We start from the raw sequence: 25,288 nt of genomic DNA, 5'->3' as shown, positions 1-25,288 counted from the left end.
ATGACTCTGCTCCTTTCCTCCAGCACATCAGCTGTTACTTTTCATTTCATGGCTCACTGGTGAAACTCTTGAACTCTTTTCTTTTTACATGTCCAACCTGTTTTCTTCCCCTAGATGCTTTTGACTTTTCTCAAGGTCTCATCCTTTATTGCACGACAGCCGTGCTCGTTCACTACGGTACGGATGCTCCGTGTGCGCTGTGGCGAGACGAGGGGAGGATGCAGGATGTGCTGGGCAGTGGGGAGAGTGGCTGGACTCTGCCTCTTGTCTTGTTTTGGGCAGTGGGAGAGGAGGGGGCTCATGGCTGCAGCTTGCCAGGACGGGGGCTTTGTCCTAAAAACAGGGCTGGCAGAGCGCAGCCAAGTTAATCCCTTCATTTACAACACCAGCATCGCAGACCTGGGCTTCCCCAGGACTGCTGTAACTCAAAGCAAGCAGAGAAAGGAACGCTCCACCCCTCCAGGCCCGCAGGAATAATTTTACACCCCCCTCTCCATCCTTCAATCTGGCATGGTTTGGCTGGCTAAACATTGCACTGCCGTAAGATCCCTGCTATTTGTATGCCTGGCGATGCTGCTCCAACCATAAAGGTGTTAGCAGCAGTAAGGTGGTGTTTTTTCTATTCCCCCCCCCCCTTTTTTTTTTCCCCTTCTTGTGTGTATGTATCATTTAATAACCAAAACAGCAAAGAGCAGAGACTACCTGAAAGGATTGATCAGCAGGCATTCGTGGTGGCTGTGTCAGGTGGGGGAAGGGAGACATCCGCCTGATTTAGTGACTGGCTGGGGAAAACACGCTCTGACTGGGGAAAGGAGCTCTTTGGAGGAAGGTGAAGAGAGGAAGGGTTAAGGAAGGAGCATCTGCCAAGATGAGCAGGCAGCCCTGGAAAATCATCTCTGCACTGTGCTCCCTGAGGGGGGGCTGCACAAGCCCCTCCCTCTTGGGCATAATTTTTCGGGATCTGGGAGTCCATGCTGTTGCAGAGGTCCCAGATCTCTGGCTTGGAAGAAGTCATCAGGACTGCCACCAACTTTGTTGCAGGGCCCTGATATCACCAGCCTGGCTCTGAGCATCTCTGCACCTCAGAGGAAGGGCAGGTACTGGGTCCCACCTCTGGTCCTCGGTTCAGGACAGCCCTGATCGCACATGAATTACAAACACTGTAATCAAAAATTAGATTAACACTGCTTGGTTTCTCCTCCTCACACACTCTAAAAAACTACTGCCTCTTTCAATGTGTTCTTAAAAAAAAAAAAAAAAGTATTTTCCATATTTTCCTATTAAACAATTTCTTTTCTTCTGTCTCCCAGCCAGCTCTAGTGACTCAGTGTCACTTGGAGATGCAGACCCAAGCCATGGCCTGTAAATGGACCACAAGGACAGTCACCATGTTGCCTTCAACCACAGGCTTCAGTCAGGAGAAAGCTGCAGGAAGCTCTGAGCACACAACTGGAAAATTGTCTTCCTGTGGGGAAAAAGGATATTGCAGTGGGTCAATAGTGCTCCATCAGGGCAACATGGGCTGGGAGTGCCAAGCCCTGCTGCCTTTCTTGCTTCCATTCACATATCCCTGTTCTCCTCCAACACCGAGGGCGGCCCTTCTGGTTACATGTTCAGAGAGCTGATCCAACAACTACCCTCTCAGCAAAATAAATAAATTGCTTTTTCAACGCAGATTTTCCTTCCCCCATGTTATTATCCCTTTAAAGTACCTATCAACACTAGCCATGGAAAGGTCATCACCTGGGGAGCCATCAGCTACAGGAAGAAACCATCTGCTACATTGAAGACGACACCTTCCTTGCTAGCTTTAAAGAATTTTCAATCTCATTTTTTCCTTTTATCCAGATGTGTAAAGTAGCTCATTTCCACATACCAAAGTGATGTTAAGTGTCATGTGTACTAACAACCTACAGTACTTCATTATAGCTTATTCTAATTCTGTACCACCCTTAAGATACAGCTGTACTTTGGTGACAATAATAAGAATTTCTGAACGCAGTGTTCAGTACACATGGCTACAGTGTTCCAAATGGTGATGGCAAGTGCAACCTTTCAGCAGAAATGTATGATAATAAAAACAGACTTATCATGATTATAAATGAGAGTTAAGAAAAAACTAACAAGCTTGAATCCACATGTCAGCTGGGTCCAAATAAAGAGTGTCTGACAATTTTAAAAGTGGCAGAAAACCATCTTTCAACTAGTAGACCAGCCCTCTGCATGCTGTGGAAATAAGTGTGTGTATGATAGATCTAATAATAGGTAGCTGTCATGGTGATGGGTTCCCAGAATAACTAGTATACCCCCTCTGCCTCTGCTTTCCTCTATATCTCCCTCTGGTTTACCCTATATGTCCCCAGCCTCCCCTCATTAAACACAGTGGGATTCGGGACAGACTCAGGATTACCTCATCTGGCACCATTTACACAACCAGATCCTAAAGGGTGACATACCAGCACCAGGTTTAGACTACCAAAACAAACTGGGCATGAGCTGTCTGTACAGAGAAAAATCACACTGGCACAGCGGCTGAAGATAATCTCAGAGCTGCTCAGCTTCATGCATGCAAAACTGACGGAGACCAGCTCAGGCTGACTAGCCCAGCCTCTCACCGATATTAGAGAAGCAGGAAAGAGTACAGCACAGAGAATGTGAGAAAATGTGCTGTGGAAATAGGAGTGAGGAAACAGAAAAAATATAAAATTTAATCTGGAAGTCCTAAGGAAATGCCTTTCCCTGTGCAAAGACAAACTTCAATGTAATCTTTGCATTTTCCTACAAAATCACCCAGCTCCTATTTCTCTCTCTCTTGTTTTTAAGGACATCAGTATTTTTCAGTCATAAAAGAGTCTTTGTAATGTACTCATTTTGATGCCTTTTGTTACCTCCATATAATTCTCCCAGACAATTATTATCACAGCCATTGTTACACAATCCAGTTAAAGTACTTCTTTTGCGCCTCTGTCTCTTTCTTCTTCTAAAAAATGAAATGTTTGAATGAAGAGTTACATTCCTCAAGATAATGAACTCTCCAGGAGGAAGGTAATGGAAAATACATATTAATTAACAACACTGAATTATGGTATGGTATTTATATCACATTGAGAGATGAGGAAGAGAAAAAATTTGGTTTGTTTTCTCTGGCAAAGGCCTTCTTATTTAAAATAAAAAATAAAAACCCAAACTGTGAACAAACATGCCTGTTCTACTCAGCTTCTCTGCACAAATAAATAAGCATAAACATTTAGTGTCTGTTGATGACTCGCTAGGAAATACAGTGTTACTGACCACAGACAAGTGAGAAAATTTCAAATCTCCTAGAAGTCTCATAATATCCTACCAAGGACATTTTACTTTGCTTTCTGCATTATTGGAATAGACAGTAGAATTACAAAAGCTTTGCCATGCCTACCTTTGAGGCAACGCTGTCCCTTGTGGGTAGACTTGTAGGGGTGAAAGAGGTGTGCTTTCTCGGTGTTTGGCTACTGCTCCACACAAAGGAGGCCTGGTCCAAGACTAGCTCCAGAAGCAGCTCAGCACAATCAGGCACAAGCACAGGCCTTTTAAAACTACATTAATTATATACACTTGCTTTTTTCACCCCAAATTTCCCAGGCATCCCAGAAAGTTAGTTGCACTGCTATAGACAAAACATCTTTCTCTTCTTTCTGTAAGAAGACCAGTCCTTCCATGAAGTATTTGAAGGACCTTCCACTTCTACTTAAAAAGAGACTTCAGGCAATGCAACCATTAACTTCCAGAAGGTTAGATCAGGTTGGTGCTTGAAAGCTTTGTCCACATCACAGACCACACTGCTCTGCCAACATAATTGTGTTGCTTGTGCCCCCTTAAGCAGTTACAGCATCCTACCACGAGAGAGCAGCTACAACCGCAGCGGTTCTGTCAGGGCTGTGGTGGCAGTAGGCCTGACACATAAAACAGCCTGACATAAATGTGAGCAAATTCACTTTCACTTAATAGACCAAAAAGCTTCCAGAAGAGGTCTTCAGAACCCAAAGCTGTCAAGTTCCAGGCTGTTCTAGGGTTGCAATTTCAGCAGCCATGAACTCTTACTAGCTCTTTCAGTCTGCAGAATTTTTGAACACAGAGAACTTTGCTACTAGAGTTGTCTCAGTTTGTAACACCTTCAAGTGTTTTCATTAAAGCTTGGCTTTTTTCACTAAGTCATAAGCAGTCAACTTTGTTAAAGAACAACTCTAGCAAGAAAAGTTTTTCAAAGCTTTAATTTCTTTCAAATTTTAACTCAGCAATTTCTTAACCAGTAAAAGTTTCAAGGTCTGGGAAAAGCTCATGTGCCAACCCCCCCCCCCCCCCCCCCCCCCCCCCCCCCCCGTTTTCTTGACTTATACTAATTATTCTGAACAAAGATTCTGTCTCTAGTTTATATTCTCATGGTCACAACAATGATGAAACTATAACATGGACCTAAGCCTTCTTATGTTCACAAAACTGGTAGCTATTTGTAGCTATACTTTAAAAACTGACATGGTTTCAACCTGGCTTAAACTCTAATTGAAGCCTTGTCTGTGCAGTGGGAAGCAGATACTATTTTTCATTACACCAGGCAAATTCATTGATGAGACTCCAGATTCAAACTAGCGTGAAAGAAATACTCTGGTTTGCTTGAATGCCATAATTACAGTCTTTCTGGCTGAGGATGATCCTGATGAGCATAGCTGCTAAAGACATCAGTCTAAATATAGATAAGTTCCATGTAACTGTATGGCAGATGTCAATTTGCTATTTAAACCCTGCTCTCCTGTGACTTGTAAAGAAGAAATAAGTGATCAGAGGAAGAGGGAAACTCCAAGATCTTACCCATTTAATAATATACAATGTTAAATCTCCTTGAAAAAGCTGCTAAAATTCAGTAACAGTAATTGAATGACATGGGGAACACACATCTGAAGACCAGAGCGGAATTATGAATTGAGTCACTAATGAAATGACTTTGATCATGTCATCTCCACCTTAAAAGCATATTTGCCCTTCAAATAAAGGAAGAACAGGATCACATGCAACTCTGTCCCCTTGGCCTTGGTGTAGACCTGCTGACAGCACTGCTACTTAAAAGAGAAGCTTTATCTCTCCTGTGGCATGACAGCATGGCTCAAATAGAGTAGAGACTGTAGAGATCATGCACCACAGTACTGGGCCAGAAGTGAAATCAGGGACGGAAATTAGCATGGACCCTTTCTGTTTTTAGCTGGTGTAGTCACTGCTTTTACCTCCAAGATACACTGCAACATATAGGTTTATATTAAAAATAAGTCTAATAGTAAATGAACAGTAGGTTAAATACTGAAGAAGCGACCCTAAATCTGATGTAATATAGTAGAATATGTCAGTGATTTTTTAATCTATATGCCTTTTAACCTGAATTTCTAAAGACAAGAGACAGTAAGTAAAACAGATACTAAGGCAAATCACAAAGGCTGTTATTGATTACCTTGATTTCCCCCCACCCTTTTTTTTTTTTTTTTTTTTTTTGGGAAATACTGTCCTGAAGCAAATGCCATCTGTAAAACACATCCTATTGGCAGGTCAGTTTTAGAATGAAACACATTGGTTTGCTGTAGAGTAAATTTTGCACTGCTCTATCTTTCACTCAAATATATTAATCTCAAAGGGGCAGTAGTCCAGCAGAATTTTCTAGAGTGATGGATCCCAAATCAGACCTGGCAAGAGGAGAGGAAGAAAGGATGCTATGGGAACCGCTTGGCAGAGAGAGGAGGAAAAAGAAATGTTCTCTCCCTGAGCAGGAAAAATTTCTGCAGGAGTTGTCCTGCATCTAGCCATCATGCTGGCCCTCTGTATACACAGCAAGAGGTGATGCTCTCCAGCTGGTAGCAGAACAACTCCTATTTCAAAGGAAAAGAAGGATCTCTATGGTTTTTCTTTGTTTGTTCGTTTTTTAATATAGGGAAAAGGCTAATCTGGTAGAAAAGCAAAATTTTCAGCCTAGTATTCATATGGAGTTATAGGCTGGATTTTGGTAGCATCTAGTAATTTACTTGAGATGCCCAGCTACAGAGTGTACAAGCACATGATGAGATGAACAGGCCCACGAAATTCAGACTCCAAGGAGGCAAGGAAGAGAAGGAGAAACAGAATTAGGAAGGAAGCAAATAGTTTAAACTCAAGCAATAAATGATAGAAATGAGGCTAGAGGCCAAGACCTAGGATACAACGCACCTATCCTTAGGCATGAATCTAAAAATTTGCCAACTATTTTGATTACCTTCAAAGGGAGCCTCAGTCAGTTTAAGCAGCTCACAGAGGAATCTGCAGTTAGGTGGAGCAAGTCTCAACACAAATCTTCCATCTCCTAGGCCTTCAACTTCTCTATGTGACAAACACTCCGTAGCCAATGACTTAGGCTCAGGCGAGGATCTCAGTGAAGTAGTAATTTATTCGCGATTGCAATGGCGGGCGCCCCACAAGCAGGAGCGCACCTACTGGTTCCAAAACACAGTTTATATACTTTTTGATGACAGGACCCTCCCCTGTTTCCCCACTGAGTGGGTAATCCAGGTTCACAATCTATCTGATGCTTCACAGACAATACATGGCCTTCAGTTGCCGGCCTGTTAAATTTCAAATTTCTTTTGACTTTTTTACTGTTTGAAGTGGTAATGTTTCTTCACTTATCTGACTTGACTTAACACCGTGTTTTTCACCTAACTGTCCTAAGGAGTCTGGTTGTCTGCATTTTACAAGGTCGCCTGCTAGGTTTTCTTATCACTGCAAGCATATCTCAATACTCCATTCCTTACCTTTAAACAATGTAACTCTGCAAAAACAACATTTTTATTCCCACATCTAGTACATCCTAGACTACTGTATTTGCAGCTTGTCTAAAAGCACAGCAGATCCAGAGTGAAATATTTACAATCACAGTTTAAGGTTTGTAGAGATTTTTTATGAGGCCAGTTGTTAGGCAGATGTACAAAAGGGAGATTCCAAATTTGCTAAGAGTCTCCTCTTAACATTTCTGCATGCCTATGAAAAGTTGAAGGGATTGAGGAAACTTATCCTTTGATTACAAAAATCCATGTACGTATGCCCTACTACCTACTCTAAAATATGTCAAGAACCCTTAATACGATGCATGATAGACATTCCTGCCTACAGTAAGCATAGCATATCAATTTCCTAGGCAATGTCCTCAGGAAAAGATGTCCCTTTGTCAAAGGAAATCACTCTTTAGTTCTTCCCTACAAAAGACTTGGGTATTCACAGTGCCTGGAGAGATGGATGTACAGCTCTGGGATAACACCTTCCCCAGTTTCCTCCCAGTGGGCATGGGCTGCTGAGCCAAGAAAACATGCCTGAGAGCAACATCTGGGTATCCTCACGGTCAGTCAAAACCCCTTGCCTTTTTCATACAAGTAATCACGTTGGCTTCATGGAGTAATCAAAAGGGTTTCATCAGTGATGTCTGATTTGCCCCTGACACTGTTGGAAAAGAAAGAAAAACGACTTTCTGCTGGCTGGCTGTTCTCCAGAGGAAGAGAAAATGTATGATGATATCGTGGAAATATTTAGGTTTACATCTAAGAGGAATTCAAACAGAATGTATCTCATTGTATCAGATAAACTAATAAGCTATAGACATCATTGACATGTGTTGTTTATTCTTTATGTATTTTTAAAATTTATTTTTACCAGCCAGTAAAACAGTCTCTCCTATGAAGAAAATTCTTGATTTTTTTTTTTTTAAAATTGATTATCCTCTAAACATTTTCCAGCACTGTTGTAAAGTTACTCTTTCCATTCTGGTATAAGGTATTTTCATTACTACTGCATAGTGTTACAACCTTAATTTTCCTTATATTCCACTGCATCATACCCAAGACTTGATTAGTTGCATGAATGTCAAAGCAAATAAAAATTCTCTTTGTGCTTAACTCAGCTTTATTTCAAAGTTGTTTTCTCTGACATACCTTGGGACTGCAAATTTTAACAAGGGACAAGCTTTAAGTTATTGGACATCCCTTAAATTTTAGGATATGCTAGCAGGAAAATATGTGTTCTTTTTCCTTAAAAGAAATTCTGCCTGTTATACTTTTTCCAAGTATAGAAGTTATGTCACTAGTGGGAACCAGCACCAGCAGGCTTACAGCTTGCCTAAACATGGAAGTTCAATCACTTCATAGACTAAATTATGGAAAACATCACAAATAATCGGATGAAAATACCTCGAGATGTTACCAGAAGAGTAAATAGAATAAACTCATTTTACTTTCCATTTGAAAAAGGAAAATACACATGGTAAATTATCACATCTCAAAAGAAGTACAACTTTCTGAAGCATTTGAATTCAATCCTTGTGGACCGTCTGTATTATTTATGTTTTTGTACGGAAGATAAAAAGAAGAGTCAGATAGAACCTTGCTTTGTGTTCCCACAAATGAACAAACCCTGTCTCCCGAAAGAACAAAAAAAAAAAAAAAAGAAAAGAAAGAAAACAACCAAATTACACAGAATTGAAACCATATTTTGAGTGCCAAACCAGATATTTAGCTCTTGTCCTATTTGTCTTCAAAAATGTAGTTAAAAGCATTTTTAAAACGAATTATTTCTATGCCAAGTATAGCAACTTCAATAGTTAAAAAAGAGACAGATTTCTTGCTATTTCAGCCAAAACCCCACTTTTCAATGAGTAAACTCTGTGTTTGAAAATTTCACTAGCACTACTGCTGAGAGATCTTCTATAAAATACCATTTTTCTATGCAAACACTTTACCTCATTCATAATCAAAGGAACACTAGCCTGAGCTGTCAGTCAAACTTAAAAGGGCCATTTGTGATAATATTAGAGAGACCACATGGGAAGATTTTGTCATTCTGGACAAAGGCCTTGAAGCATGACTTTGACTTAAGAATGGGTACTTTCAGGATTGAAATTGGGATACACATTCTCTTAGATGCATTTATCAGAAATGTTTTGTTTCAGGTAGGATAATCTTAGCTTCTATTTCTGTAACTAAATCAAAATTATAAGGTCCTCCAACAATTTGTGCTGTTTGCTTGTCTGGTTTCCAGAGGGTATTTTCATAGGGCGTTCAGTACAGAAAAGCTAAAGAAGATTTAAAAACATTTGCACTGAGCACGCTGGTCATTATTCCCAAATTGCTTACACAGTTATTTAAGTACTAAATGCCAACTGTCAAGATGAAAATTGCCTAAACAGATTTACATAGCCTCCCTCCTTAGTGTTTACAAACTTGCCTTGCTCCATAACCCCCATACCTGGTTTTTTTGCTGGGATGGTTTGCAGTCCGGATGTACTGAAGTGACAGAAAAAATGAGAGGTTGGAGGGGAGTTTAGTGAGATTGCAAAGACCCATTATCTAGCAAATATCTCATATGGGCTGGTTTTTCTGCCCGATGCTTTGGTACACCCAGGAATAAGGAGGCTTCAGTCATCATCAGCAGGGAGAGAAGATTTCCAACAGCCTCAAAATGTTGGGGACCTTCCCAAGGTCTGAAATTGGGGGTTCCTAAAACGCCTGTCAGGAGAAGCCACCTGAGTCCCCAGGTGAAATCCACAGGGGTGGGGGGTGGGGGGGGGGGGTGATCCTGTGGTACCTCAGGGGGATGTGCATCACACATGGAGACTCCTCACAAAACTAAACAAGAGGATCTGGGATTGTTGCAAACAAAAACATCCAACAATCAGACAGCATCCACAGGAACAAAGGGAAGGGCCCTATCCTGCTCTTGTGCATTGTATTGTCAAAACTCCTGTCAGTGTCAATTGGGAACAACACTGGACTCAAAGGAGAAGAGTGACTCAGAGCACTCGCTACATCATGAAAACATTTTCCCTATCAGCAGTTTCACAGCCCATTTGCTTTGCCTATTGTGGTGGGTGTTTTTTTTTTTTTATTTTTTTCCGCATCATCTTCTCTTTCATGTAATTTTTGGAGTTTTTCCTACTTCAGCTGAATAGTATGAAGAGCTGAGGTTGCATTTTTTGTTGCTTGCAAAACAGTTTAAAATATTGCAGGGCAGGAGCCAATCGGAGCAGAGGGGTTACAACCACCAGTCAAATGAGAGAGATTCACATATTTTCCATCTCATTAAAGAAACAGCAAATCCCTGTGCTCCAGCTGTCTATTAAACATACCAGAGCACCAGGCTCTTGCTGAGAGCTACTCAAATTAAGTACAGAGCTACCTGCAAGTAAAAACAACCAACCTCAATTCCTTCAGGAGCATCCTGGTCTCTGGAAGAGCCACAGCAGCTCCACTTTGGTGCAATATTTGTTGCTCTTGCCTCTCCATTTTCTTCCTTCATTTTGCATGGAAACTGTACATGTGACTGCCCTGTTACTCCAAGCACCTTTACACAGCAGTGGCAGCACTGCCACCTTTCAGTCTCCTTGCAGAGCTGAGAAGCGACACATCACCTGAGGTGCTCTGCCCTTACAGATGAACCTCATGGTAGTATCTTCCAGTCAGAATATAGGTAACTGCCAATTAACCTGTTCATTCATTGTACAAATACAGAATAACTTCTTCACCTTCCTGTACTGCTGGAAAGCATATAGTGAAGTTGCACAAGAATCTTGAAGACAACTTTTGGTCATAAAATTCAGCCACCAAAATCAAAGTTTTTCACAGCAACACATGAGTTGCAATGAAGGAAAAAGCCTTCTCCGTTCTACAAGGAAACCTTTGGAGGGAAGGACTCCAGCAAAGCTGACAGCCTGGCAGACACCTGAGGGTTGAAGGAGCAGCAGACCACACTCCAGCCTCCCTTTGCCCAGAGAATGCTCCAGCTAGTGGGATGTCGTAGAGAAACATCATTCGTTCCCCTTGCTTTTGCCATCCTTTTCTGCTTCCCTAAGCTACGAGGGAACAGGAGACTGTCCTCAGGCAAACTGAAAGCTCAGACACTGTTTAAGCAAGAATCAATAGGTAAGACCAGAAAAACCAAAGACTGCCAGAAAGAAAAACCGAACCAAACCAAACAATAAAACTCAACCCTGGGAGTAAACAGAGGGGGAGGGAAAATCTTTTGAGACACAGCTGACTAGGAGAGGACTTGGAGCTGTGACTGAGGGTGTGGGTGGCTCATAACCTCCTATTGTTCCTGGTGTACTCAAGAAAAATTGGACAAGGCCATAATGTTATGTAATGGCACTTCTAGCATATAATCTTATTACTTGGCGCAATTTCACTGATGGGGGAACACAACACGAGTCTTCAAATATATTATTAAAGTGTACAGCACAGTCAAAGTGCTCTCAAAAACAGGATCCCAAAGTACATCTTTAGTTTTGTTTACAGTGGACTTTTTTTTCTGCACAGCTCTTTAGGACATCTATTACTAGTTATTTCTATTATTTGAACTAAAGTAATTCAGTAGAACATATTTGTGCCATGTATTGTACAAACACACCATGAAGTCAGTATTCCCCTAAGAAAGTTCACGTTTGTTTAAAGCCATATGCTCCACACTTAGACTGCTCTTTGAACGGGAGATTTTTTGGAAAAAAAAAAAAAAAGTCCTCCAAAACAATCTAAAAACATTTTAACTGAAGACATCTGGGGCCACAAACTCCATGCTTGCTTCCAAAACAGCAGTATTGTTTGTATAGTACTACCAGACTCCACTCTACCAGACTCCAGGGCTGCCACCACTGCACTGTTGCTGTGCAACCCCCCGGAAATAACACCAATCTCCATCCTGCCCTGCAGAACATATTTTTCTACCCCTCTGTTCGTCCGGTTCATGCACCAGCCTCCTCCAGAGGCACATGAGAGAGTGGATAATCATCTTTCTAAACTCCCATTCAGAGCCACCTCAGTGCACTTCTGCTACAGGAGCAAAATTTGCCACCCCAGTCATTACAGAGATGGACACTTTTTTCCTCATGGACAGTGATGGCAAAGCTCACCATCAATGCTTTGGCAGAGCAGATCCCAGGGGCATGCTCAGATGGTTTGGTTGGGCTTCTAGTGTGGCACAGTGGGGTTCTGGCAGATGTTGGGCCATGTGTGGGAATGGTTCATCTGTCCTCCTGTCCCCCTCCAGCATGGTGAATTCTGAAGAGAAGGGACAACAGGATCTGCCCCAGGAAAGCTTGCACTGTGTCTGGATATTGGGGAGGTAGAGGGATCCCCTCCTCAAGCACTGCTCCCTCAGCCCTTCCTATCCCATGATATCCTCTTCTTTTCCTCTGCTTTCCCCCTGCATGTAGCCCAGAGCCACCCCCAAAACCATTGGCATTATAAGAAACCACCTGCTGTTCAATACATCCCTGTAATACTGCAAAGCCCTTCACTACAGTGACAATGTAGCCTGCAATAGTGGACTTCTCTTCATTAACTTCCTCTGTGTGTTCCCTAAATGCCTTTTATTTCCTCTGTTACTTCTCTCTAGTTTTTTTTTTTGTTTTTTTTTTTTTTAACCCCATCACCATTTCCGTGTTCCAGGACTTCTGTACAGTTCAAAATTTGCCGATGCATAATCTGTTTAGGTGAAGTATTTTTAAGGTGCTAAAATCATTTTAGTTCATTATTAGAAATGTAGGGGAAAATAATCAAGAGAAGTTTACCAGCTGCTCAGGCTTCTCATCCTTCCAAATAATTTCTAGTTAAAATAGATAAATACACTTGGCAGGAAATTTTCCTTTTAAAAAACTAATAGCATTTGGTAGCTTGAAAGTGTCTTTCTACAGCAAATGAAGAACAAGTGCACATATGCAATAAAATGATTTTTTTGTAAGAATTATTTTTGTGCCTAAGGAGATATTTACAGGAGTAATTCTGTGGGTCTGAAACCACTTATAAGCTACAGTTAATATGTATTTTTGTGCATGTGTGGAGAGTACTTGCAAATATCAACATATAATTTGGATACAGTGGAACTTTCTCAGTGACATTGTTCATTGTTTCTTCTTCACACACACACACACATACAAAGATCATTGAAGTGTTTTCAAAACTCTCATTAGGATTGCTATCGCTAGGAGCTGTGTGGAGCCAGTATTCTTGCCCAGGTCTGTTTGGTCTGGCTGAGAGAACATACGTCTGCGCTGGGATTGCCCAGTGCTGAGGGGGTACTGCAATGGCTGGCCAACTTGAAGAAAGTCATTGTACCTTGTTTCCCTACATTTAGTATGAATAATATGTTCCTTTTTGTGACCTACTGGTGAGGAAGGCAATGTAGGAGATAATGTGTTCTTCCGATTACTGTGAGACATGGGCATTGCAATAAATTTTCCCCACCACCTAGAGTTTTGCCTCTCCTCCCCACCCCACCCCCCTCCCCCAATTATACAACGCTACTCTAAGCAGAAATTCCCAACCAGCCTGAGCTTTCCCCACAAAGGCAACAGTAGAAGCCTCTCATCACCCATAGTGCAGCTCCATTATGATTTGTTCCCTGTAGGTATTTGTGCATGCTCTGCTTCTTCCTGTGCACAGGGGACAAGGCATTTTGTCGTTGGGGTGGTCTCCCCATCACCTTCAGCCTAGGCAATGGATCTTCTTCAGCTTTTCCCCAGATACACCTTCTTTGACTCTGCTATGGACACCAAAAACATCTTGTCTTTTATCTCTTTTGATTCTGGTTCAGGTTGTTTGAATATTATGTGTCACTCTTGAGACAGCCACTGCAGAGAGTCACCAGAATCCCAGTTCAAAAAGGGAGGTTGTTTCACTCACAAATGATGTTAGCTTAATACTGCAATATAGGGGGTCTTTGGCCCCTGAAACCTAGAGCTTGGGCCAGACTGTCCCATTTGGTTGCCACTTTGAGGAGCTTCTGTTTTCAGTAACTGCCTCAACAGGCTACAAGAATCACACCTTTTGCTTGGTAAGCTCCATCTCCTCCCTGAAGACCTGACATTGCCAAGAGCAAGCAGGGTGTCCTGAAGTCTGGCTGGTGAGGCCAGGCCAGCAGTTCAGAGCTGACTTTGTCCCCCTGCCCCTCAGGGGCTGGGAACTATGAAAATAAGAACTGTCTTTGAAACGCATTTCTGCCTTTGATAAGACCCAGAGCAGTGCTTGCACTAGGAGAATAGTCTAGCTCAGCTCACATGAAGAAACTGCCATCAATAGGTTTGTGTTTATGCTGTGTCTGGCATAGTATTGACTTTCCTAAGTAAGCATGTTTAGAAATATTTAATAAAGCACAGAGAACTTTTTAAGTATAAGCATCACAGTTCAACACTATGGGTAGGATCTGTCCTGCGTACAGAGCTGCTCTCATGGCCCATAAACTACATTCTGACCGGCCTCCATTTTAAGGGCTCCACTGGCCTGCAACTCTTCCAGCTGTTGGACAGGGCTGATTTCCACCTCTACACCGAGTTCCTTTACCTGGGCAATAATGACCTGCTGCTCTGAAAACCTGAATGCATGGAGTTCAACCCAAAATGCAGAAGGGCAAAACTGAACAGGATGTAAGCAGGCACCATCCACAGAAGCACCACATGTTTGGAGGGAAGCTTGTGCCCTTTGAACCCAGGTGAAGCACCACATTGGAGCCAGAGGATAGACAGGGCAGAAGGTACGCTAGCCCAGGGCTGCTGTTTTCACTGATTTTGCCTCATGGGTGAGGAGCAGGAAGGCAACAGCTTTCAGTGGCAGCTGGGAGGAGTCTAGGGAACAAAACCCAGGACTGAAGGCAGCGGGGGGCGGGGGGCGGGGGGGCAGGGAACAGCAAAGTCATTGCAGGCACCAGCAGGTATCACTAGCACCTCAGCTCCCCGCACTGCGCACTGCCAATGAAACCTTAATTTAGCACAAGGTTTGTTTTGCCCCTGCAAGAGTTCATTTAACTTCTCTTACCTTATTTTGGAGAGGAACTGGCTTCTCACAGAGTGAGAATGCCTTTGCAATATTGCAGACTCCTAACTCAGCCTTTCACACTGTTTTTTTCCATCGATATAGACCTGTTTTTAATAAGGCCTGCAATCCTCATCCTGCAGTCTCTGTGCAGCAAAAACACCCACTGATCCCTCTAGGATATATATTTTCAGGTGCTTTTCTGAGAAGAATAGAAAATCCAAACCTTTGAAGACATATGGGATCCCTTATTGACCCAAATACATGACACGGATGAACAAACACTCCCATTCATTTAGAATTTGCATGGTACATGTAAATACAACTGTCACACACTAGGTTTCTGAAATAACACCTCAATAGCTCTGAAAAAGTCAGCTTTTTTTTTTTTTTCCCCAGTTCATTATGGCCCCAATACTGCCAAGACAAGCAGGTACTTTATTTTAATTCATTATTCATGCATTATTTTAATTCGTTTGACCTCAGTGAGACTATTCACATATGTAAAGTTATGCACAAGCTTAAATCTTCACAGAATCAGGATTTGAGGGCTTAATCTAAATCCTACTGAAGATTTCAGTTGGTTTTGGATCAGGTCCCTTTCCCTGCCAGCAACAGAGATGCATTTCTAGCAAAATATGTCATGCCTGAAATGGAAGCCTGGCCCAGGGACTCAGCTAACCTGGAGTCGGTTTCTTCTGCAGACCTCAGACTAGACACTTGGGGAATTTTGCTCACACTGCAAAATGTTGTTAAGATCCTGCAGCTAACAGAGAGCAGGGGCTTACCTTACCACAGCTGTAGTCTGTTCATTCCTACCTAGCTCTCAGCAGTCAGCCATGGAGCATGTTCCCCATTTTCCCCATTGCAGGGCCAGCAAGCTCTTGTCTCTCCACGTGCTCCAATGTAGATGTACTTCAGGCATCATGCAGCAAAATGAGCATGCTATTACTTTTCCTTTTGGGAAACTGGTTGCATTAAAACCATGAATGAATGCAACAGGCATAAGCAGATTTGGAGTGGGAGTAGTCAAGCAGCATATCATGGTCCTAAGTCTGGCATCACTGTTATCTATAGGAACATCTGAGTTTATTCCTTTGCCCAAACACTTCTGCAAGGCCATGTAGAACGATATAGATAAGTGGCAGATGTTCATATGTTTTCCTTATTCTTTAAAATTCTTAACTGTAAGATTTGTGAAATTCAAGAACATTAATTATGCAATCCAATCACCACTGAACTTCATTCTCCTACCATTCAAGTCCTTTCTAGTGGAAGATTATAGACACCCTACCCCTGTTCCCCCCAGTGCCAACTAACTATATTATAGGTGCAGTAGCAAAGTCGCAGCTGTAGGACTTTGGGTACAATTATACCAGCCACCTCCATCTTCCCCAGGCAGTCGTGGGAACCCTTGGAGAGGTGGGTCTTCTGCCCTTGGACTCACCAAAATAGCACCCTGACTTAATGTCAAGGTAACTCTGCCAATAGGATCCACCACAAGTCCAAAAGTCATCATTCTTCCTGACCTCATAAGACATACACCAACTTCTACCACAAAGCTGACCGAAACACAAATTTCAGAGGTAGTTGAGAAGAAAGAGATGATAGTGGCTCTCTGATGGAGTCACAAAACATCCCTGTAGGCCACAGCCACTTTGAGCGTGCCTCCTGCTCCCATTGCAATGCATCAGCCTCAGCCTCTGATGGCTTGCATCCTCCAAGAGCAAGGAATTCCCAGCAGCCAAGCCCTCATGTCTACACAGCCCTGCACCAGTGATATCATATAGCTGCAGCACGGAGTCCATGTGTGAATTACTCAAGAGCTTGAGATCCACAGGATGGGCACCACGCCTGCACTAGCCCCCCTCTTCTGCACCTGAAACACAGAAGTCCAAATCATCCTGAACTGAAATAAGCAGCAAATAACCACGCTGTACTGACAGATGTGGCTCAATTCAAAAGCATGGACAACCACAACAGGTTACCTGAAATTGTCTGTAACACTCTTTGGAAGTTTCCTTAACTTGGAAAAGCCCCCATTGACTTCAGTGAAAAATCTACCAAAATAAGATATGTTTAGGACATAATTTAAAGTTTTCAGAAGTCTAGATAAAGAGATCAAGAGATCTAATTTATTTTAATAGATTTGGATCAGGTCCTAGAAACCACAGAGAAAGATCCTTTAAAAGTGTAGAATTTGAAGGTGAGATTCGACTTTAGAACATTTAGGAGGATATTGACATCTCTTCAGAAATTCCTTATTTTTCCCATAAGGCAGGCTGACTTTCACCAGCAGTGAAGGCAATAAGGTTTTATAGAACCCACACTGCATCTTTATGTTCTCAAATGCTCAAATCTTTACAAAAAAAAAAAAAAGACTTTTACAGTCAAATGTTACAGGCATGGCCCTCATCCCACAGTTGAATTTTGGGTGTGTTTATTGATTTTTATTTTTTGAGAGAAAAATCACTACATTCTTAAATATTGAAGTATGAACTTCTTTCTTTAAAAAAAAGAAATCTGGTGACTTTTCTCCCTCTTGTTCCTACAAAAATATAATCTTGAATGGATGGCATTCATGGGATCACAAAGCAGATAATGTTGTTTTGAGACAAGGAAATGTAAAGATTCTTTTCACTTATTAGAACATGCAAAAGGTCCAGCATTATAGAAAAATGCACACAGAAACATACACAGCTGGCTCAGAAGAGCTCATACATTTATATTAAAAGACTTCAATAACATTAAGCACTTTGCACAAATCTAAATTTTAATTGCATGAGTTCTTCAAAAGGGACCATTGTCCACAAAATAAGTTGTTGACCTTATTAGGTCATAATATAGGGTCTTTATTGCTGCTGGATCACTTAGGCCAAGCCATCTTTAAAGGGTCTCTACTGTATAATCCCATTAGTTAAAGACTTAATATTTCATTTCTTTAAGTGTCTTCATGCTTTAACTCCTTTTAAGCATTATGAAAAATCCCTCTGCTTATTAAAGCATCAACTTAAAATGAGCAGTTATGCTGAAAATGGGAAGAAAAGCGGCCAGCTGGCTGTTAGCATTATTTGTTTTACACAATATTAGTGAAGAGAAGGGAGGATCGTCTAGATAGTCCGTTCTATTCCAGCTGAAAGTGATCTTTTCTGACCAGATATTCTCTCTTTGTGTTTTTTGTTTGCTTGTTTGTTTTGAAGAACACAAACAAGAAAACAAACAAACAAACAAACAAAAAAACACAACAGAAAATGGAAGAAAATATTCAGTCTTTTCTGAAAATAAGTGGAATTCTATTGCTTGCTGCTGGGGCACGTGCCACTCTCTCCCTTTCCCTGTACCTTTGTGTCTGAAGTCAACTTACTCTACAGTCTTTTGAGGTGTGATATTGCAAATTCCAAATGTACCAAGATTCATTAGCCAGATCCCTAGAATGCCTGGAAACTCTTTACCAGTGAGAGGATAAAAACGGGGGAAAAACAAACAAACAAACAAACAAACAAACAAACAAACACTTTTTTGAACATTGTCATAACCAAGAGTTTGGGCTAACTTTCCATTATGTGCTAGAATTTTGTTTTTGACAAGAGACTAATTTACAACAAGCACCTTGGTGATTTGGCAGCCAAAAATCCTACTTTTTTTTTTTTATTATTAGCTCTAGGTTCCTCAGGCTTTATTTTTTTAAAACTGGAATTAGGCTTTTAAGTTACTGAGGCATACTTCTGAACCTCCCCCACCTCCCCCCCTCCCTTCCCCCCCCCAAAAAAAAATGTTTTGGAAGAGGTGACAAATGTAGTCCTGTAACTCCCACATACATCGGAGATGGGTTCTAATAGCAGAATTGTATTTGTGGCTAAAACCACAATACACACACTATGAAGACATTTTTAGAAGCTGTGCAATTAGTCTCATGCACTGAAGTAGTTACTTGATCTTTTGCCTTCCTTCTGAAAGGGTACACAGAAGAAAAACCCCTATGGGACTTGCCTACTCTGCTCCATTTCCTTGCTGACATCGACTATTCATCTCTACCCATGTTAAAATACTCAATATGCACATTCACTTCATCAGCTGTCCTGATGTTCTTTGTGCTACCCTGCAGTACAACCTTCCTACAACTCTGAGCATCCAAATGGGATTGCACAGAGGTGTTGGGTAGGGGCCAACACAGAGGAGAAATAAAACTGAGCACTCAGTCTTTCACTACCAAAATGTCACTGTTGTTTTACCTGGGCACGGACTACAAAATTAATTTATATTCACTTATTCTCTGCAAAACCAGCATTTTTAATTCAATAACAGCCATGGAAATCAAAGACATACTGTGGCTGCGTGAAAATCGCCGTCTTGATCAATGCCTTGGGGATTGGTCAGGGGGTCCCCAGAGCTTGCACAGACTACCAGCTTCTGCACAAACCTAAATCTCTTCCAAACTGATTGCAGAGGGGAACTCGTAACACACTCATCACTTGGATGGATGTAGTTTTGGAAGTTAAAGATGTGAGTAGTTTTACTCGAATGTATAGATGCAGAATGGTACAGGGAATATTTTAATTATTCTCTGCAGGGCAAGGAAATAAAAGGAAATAAAAATCTGCAGGCATGGACATAAAAGGAGCACACATAACCCATGTTGCATGCAGTCACACCATGTTTTTCTAAAACTGTGCATTTTTGTCACTCTATGTTACCTGATGTTTGTTTTTGTGATATATACATACCTCCATTGTGGATTACCTTCACAAGGTATAATACCTTCTGAGAAGTTTTTAGTGCTACCTCTGCTAGAAGTGAATGTGCAGTTTTCAAAACATCATTTTAAGGGATAAATATTAAAGGATAAAGCAGCCAATAAACAAAGGCCTCATTGCAAATAATCACAATTTTTGTTCATTTACGCTACTATAGAACACAGGGGACAATGTCTCAAGGTTAATCCAAAATATTGTAGGTTGTTTTTTTTTTTTTCCAGGGGAAGTGTGAAAAACTGCACATGGTGATCAAATGAAAACCGCTGTCCAAACTTATTGGTTTTCAAATTTTAAAACTATATGTAAATGTCAAACCAAAAACATTTGAGTTTTTTTTTGGACAATGAAGCAATTTAACAAACTCAAAGTATTTTGGTGAAAAGTGCCAGTAAGAATTGTTACTCTGCTGTCATGTTTACATGCCAGGCACAGCTGGGGTCACCATAGTATCCCCATTCAGCACAGGCTTCCATGCTTTACTCAATTTCACTTTATTCGCTTCATTTCTAGCGACATTTTCCCAGATCAACCTCAATGTTTGAGGTCTTCTGCTGTTCTTGGTTACAAAGATTTTGTCACGGGAAACCTAACTTCTCTGCTGAGGTGAGTTACTCCACTTCCCTTGTTCTACCTATTAGGGAGCAGCCCCCTCCTTTCTCCCTCCACCTCTGCTCAGAGGGTGCAGCCACAGCCCCGTAAGCACATAACGTCCCGAAGCATGTACGAAACCTCCTCAATGGCCAACAAAAGTCTTGATGAGATCCCTGCAATGCTCCGTGTCATGGAGAGATGAAAAAAGCACACAGTGACCACTAGATGGCTTGCTCTGGTAAAAGTAGCCGTGGTGTGTAGGAGGACGTTTTCCTCCTTTTTGCACTCCCCCCAACCCCCTTATGATTTCACTCTTAACATGAAAAGAGCGGCGAAAAGAGCAGCGAATTTTAACCACAGTGTCACTATAAGCCACCACCTTTAAGTTTCAGAGCACCCTTCTCTCTGCTGCCTTCCTGCAGCAAGGTGAATACAACTGAAAGCCTCACAGGTGTTTCCTTCCAAAAATACTCCAGTCAGCCCAGAAACGCTCCACACTCTCCTGGCAGCCAGACAGCTGATACAGTGAAAACCTGGATGTTCAAACAGGGCATATTGCAATGGCATTCAATACTTCTTCTCCCAAATCCCCCACTCAGCTCTACTTCCCTTTCATATGACCAGGCTGTAAAATTAGATGAGACAAATTGCAGGCATGTGGCTATAATTATCAGACCTTAGCAAAAGAACAAATAAGAAGGGCATTTCATACGGGATTTTAGTCTGTTTAAAAAAAAAAAACAGATAACAGTTCATGCTGTGAAAAACACCGCAGGAAATACACAGGCAACAACCTGATATTCCTAGAGCAGCTTTATCTGTCACTCTGCTCTCAAAAGGCTGCAACCACACTTCATACCACAACTGGCTGTGTTGCGGTCTCACAGCTCTTCTCAGCAGTCAAAACATTTGCCTGTGTCATGATCACCTTTTGCCTTGATTAATACCATTTCATTTACTCTGATGTCTGTTCTGATTTGCTTTTGGCTCAGCCAAACTGAAGCTGTCAGTTACAATCCTCTCAGGTCCACGAGAAGAGGGAGGAAAAACGGATGTGTCTTCTGCACCAAACATGTCCCTTGTGTTAGTGTCGGCAGTGAGTATCATATTTTATATAAATTAAATATATATCTAAAATATTAGAAAAATGACTATCATAGCACAATGCTGAAGACAGGTAAGAATTTTAAAGACAGAAGGTGAAGGATTACAATACTGTTAACACCATGCCTACTCTAGATATTTATTCAATCTTTGTTTTGAAGACAAAAATCATAACTTTTTCAAAAATAGTAAGTTTTTTCTAAAGATTGAAAAGAACAATTTATTTTTGCAAGTAGACAGAAAGCTCAAAGACCCTGATCTAAAGTATTTTTCTTCATGCAACATTTTAATATATGTTCCTCAGTTCCACATAATTTTATGGAAATTTATGTTGGCTGAGGTGGCCCAGGTAACTCAGCTGAGCTACACATCCTTCCGAAGTTAGGTGGAGCAGCTGGACCTGTGCAATCTTTGCTTTCTACAGGCAAGCACTTTTGGTTATATACAAGCTATTAACTACATACTATATGAGCAGAGAAGTGACCCAAAATGGAGAAGGACGTGACAGAAGATAAGAAAATTGCATGCCATTGACTGTTTCTTTGCATCAATCCTATCGGAGAGAATGAGTCTTTACAAGGCTGACTCCTGCTGCTCCTGCTCCTGTTTTCTATAGCTTGATGCTCCACCCTCAATTAATTATAGCCATTTCAGAGAGATGACAGTTTATGCCTACTAAAATTCGGTCTGGTAGAATTATTGCCTGAGAAGATACAGCAAGTCTGGAGGACCAGGCTGTGCTGGTATAAAATAAATGTGCAATGAACAACTTGGGAAAGTTCCAGTCAATAAATCCCCTCTACCAGATAGTATCCATACAAGTATTCTCAGTACATTAATGGTACTGAGTACCTGAAGATACCAGCAGACATCAGAGCATCTACAGCCTTAACATTGTAGGTTGTTTCCTTGAGAAATTCGCTGAATTCATGTATTGGGGTGGAAACAGGGTTATAGGTCTTGTTATGAAACTATAAAAAGCCACTACAGCAGCACTGCAGCAAGTATTATGGAGAAGAAAAGACCCAAAATAAATAAGAACAGGTAAATATCTTGGACTGTGGTTCTGGATAATTTTCTGCCAGTGACACTTGTTTAAGTTGTCCCAGTCCCTATTCAAGAGCATCTGCCAGATGTACATTTAATATCTGTAGGCAGACAACAGGATCTGAACGACACAAGTGAAAAAAAGGCACAGCAAAAAAGACCAAAAGGTTACCCCAACATTTATTGAGAGAATCAACACACTTCCTCTGTACAAGACCACTTGTTATGGTTATTTTGTTTGATACATTCCTTTGCTGCCCAAGGATTAAAGCAGGGAAATCTTTGGTCTCTAACAGCATATTTAACATTTACTGCTGACTATCCTGACTTTCAAGAAGGCTGTTTCCAGCTCACACTTCCCAGTGTTCTTTGGTGCCTCTTGTTCTTGCAGCCACCCCGCTGAGCAGGCTGAAGTAGGTACCCAGGCTTCATCTAGCTGTTAGAATTGCTGGCATCTGCTCTGTAGTGTGCAGCTTTTCAATATGATAATAAGCAATTTGCCAGGCATTTATGAACATGGAGAATGGAAGATTTGTATGTAGCGCAAGATTTTCTGCTGAATGCACCAATAGATACTATAGGGATAATAACAGGCCAGGTACCCAAAACTCCAAATGCTTCAAGCTGCATCAAAAGGAAGAGGTCATTGAGTGAAGTAAATTATCTGCTGCTATTTGATTGCCTAGCTGTTAACGTGAAGTACAATGAAGCTTATTCACCTATTAAGATTATATAAATATTACAGTTCTTAGGCTAGCTTCCTTTCATGTCTCAGATAGGAAGTTTACACATAAAAGCTTCATTATATATTGTAAAAACTAGAGAAAACAAAGCAAACCAAAAACATTATTCTGTTAGATACACTCACAGTATTTAATTAGAGATAAGCAGGACCAGCCAAGCCTGTTTCATGATGTTTCCCAGTCTGCAACAATTTTGAATTCCCAGTTTCCACATTTGACAAAGAAAGAAATGAAGGGCTGGAGTTTCCAAGATCAAGGGTCTCTAAGTTGGTTAACCAATATTTTTTTTTAAAGCCATCAGCAAAGCCAGTGGCACCTTTGTGAAATTGTAATTAAGAAAGGACAGGAAACGCCACAGGGAGAGAGGAGGTAAAAAGAGAATTTGAAATAGAGTAAACACAAAGGTAGGAGGAAGAAGTTCACAGCTGAGCAGGTATTCCCAAAGGGACTGCAGCCCATGGAGGACTATCAGACAGCAGAGGAACAGAGTGAAGAGAAAGGACACAGAAACTGCTGTGTACTCACTGCAGATCTCCCTCACATCCCTTGCACTACTCATTGCCTCACTGAAGGAACTGAGTGCAGCCTCAGGAAATAAGGCAGGAAGAGAGGAGGCTGAAGTGAAAGTGAGCTTAGGAAATGGGGAGGGAAAATATTTTCACCACATGCTTTAATGGGTATGGTTTTAGAATTTGTTCCCCTATACCCAAATCAGTTATATATTAAATGGTAATAAATTAGCTTCATTCCCCCCAAATCATCTGCTTTGCCCATGATGATAACTAGTAAGCCACAACCTTGTCTTTATCTCAACCCACAAGCTTTCTTGATCCTGTTCATCCCATTTTCTTCCCCCATCCTGCTGAGGAAGCAGGGGAATGTGCAATGGCCAAGTGAGGGTTTGCCTGCTTGCCAGAGCCAACCCACTACCTTTTGCTTGCCTCATATCTTTTTTCTTTTTAATTATTTAAAAGAATTAACATACTATACTCACTCTCCTACTGCTCTGGAGTTTCTCTGGTGCTCAAGACCTATTGAAAACTAGTCAGTTGAGGTGTTCCTTCCAAATTCTCGTCAAAAGGTCTTTCCATTAAAATTTATATCTCCAGCAGAAAACTGAAGGATGAGAACAGCTGGTGCAGATTTACTTCTCATGTGCTTATATCAGCACTTCCTACCCCAACAGAAAGGCAGCACACTTCCACCTGAATCTCAGAAACTTGTCTAAAATCTCTGAGGTTGATGTAAAGACTGTGGTTCATTTTAGGTGTATTTGGATACTGGCATGTATCTCCAGGCCTGCCCATTACTGGGGCTTTTCACAGGTACTGACAATAGCACAAACCAGTGAGAAGGTATGGGCACTTTTTCTGTCCAATAGAGAACAGGAAGTTTTCATAATACTAAATAATACATGGATACATATAAACGCTGAACATAGAAGTTAGTAAGTTTCTTCTAAGGTCAGAATAGATTTGGCTGTGTTATGCAATGTTCATATCTCTAGTGAAAAAATCGTCCTAAGAGCTTATGAAATCCTCCATTACCATCATCGCAGCCAAGAAATATTAACATGCCAAACTTCAATTTAACTTTAATTTCCCATAGGATCCTACTGGACAAAATGTCCAGCATGCAGCTAAACAAAAACATCATCCTATGGGTGAGCAATTGACTGACGGGCAGGGCTCAAAGGGTTGTGGTAAATGGGGCCATATCAGGATGGTGGATGGTCACTAGTGGGGTCCCCCAAGGCTCCATTTTAGGGCCAGTCCTCTTCAATGTTTTTTAAAATGATTTGGATGTAGGACTAGAAGGTGTTTTGAGCAAATTTGCTGATGACGCTAAACTTGGAGGAGTTGTGGACTCTGTTGAGGGTGGAAAGGCCTTGCAGAGAGATCTGGACAGATTGGAGAGCTAGGCAATCACCAACCACATGAAGTTTAACAAGAGCAAGTGCCAGGTCCTGCACCTGGGACAGGGCAACCCGGGCTATATGTACAGACTGGGCGACGAGACGCTGGAGAGCAGCCCCACAGAGAGGGATCTGGGGGTTGTGGTTGACAGTAAGTTGAATATGAGCCAGCAGTGTGCCCTGGCAGCCAGGAGGGCCAACCGTATCCTGGGATGCATCAAGCATGGCATTGCTAGTCGGTCGAGGGAAGTTATTGTCCCGCTCTACTCTGCGCTGGTGCGGCCTCCCCTCAAGTACTGTGTG

This window comes from Anser cygnoides, chromosome 1 (assembly GCF_040182565.1).
Source record: "Anser cygnoides isolate HZ-2024a breed goose chromosome 1, Taihu_goose_T2T_genome, whole genome shotgun sequence".
In the NCBI taxonomy this organism is placed as follows: Eukaryota; Metazoa; Chordata; class Aves; order Anseriformes; family Anatidae; genus Anser; species Anser cygnoides.
This window is presented reverse-complemented; position numbering follows the sequence as displayed.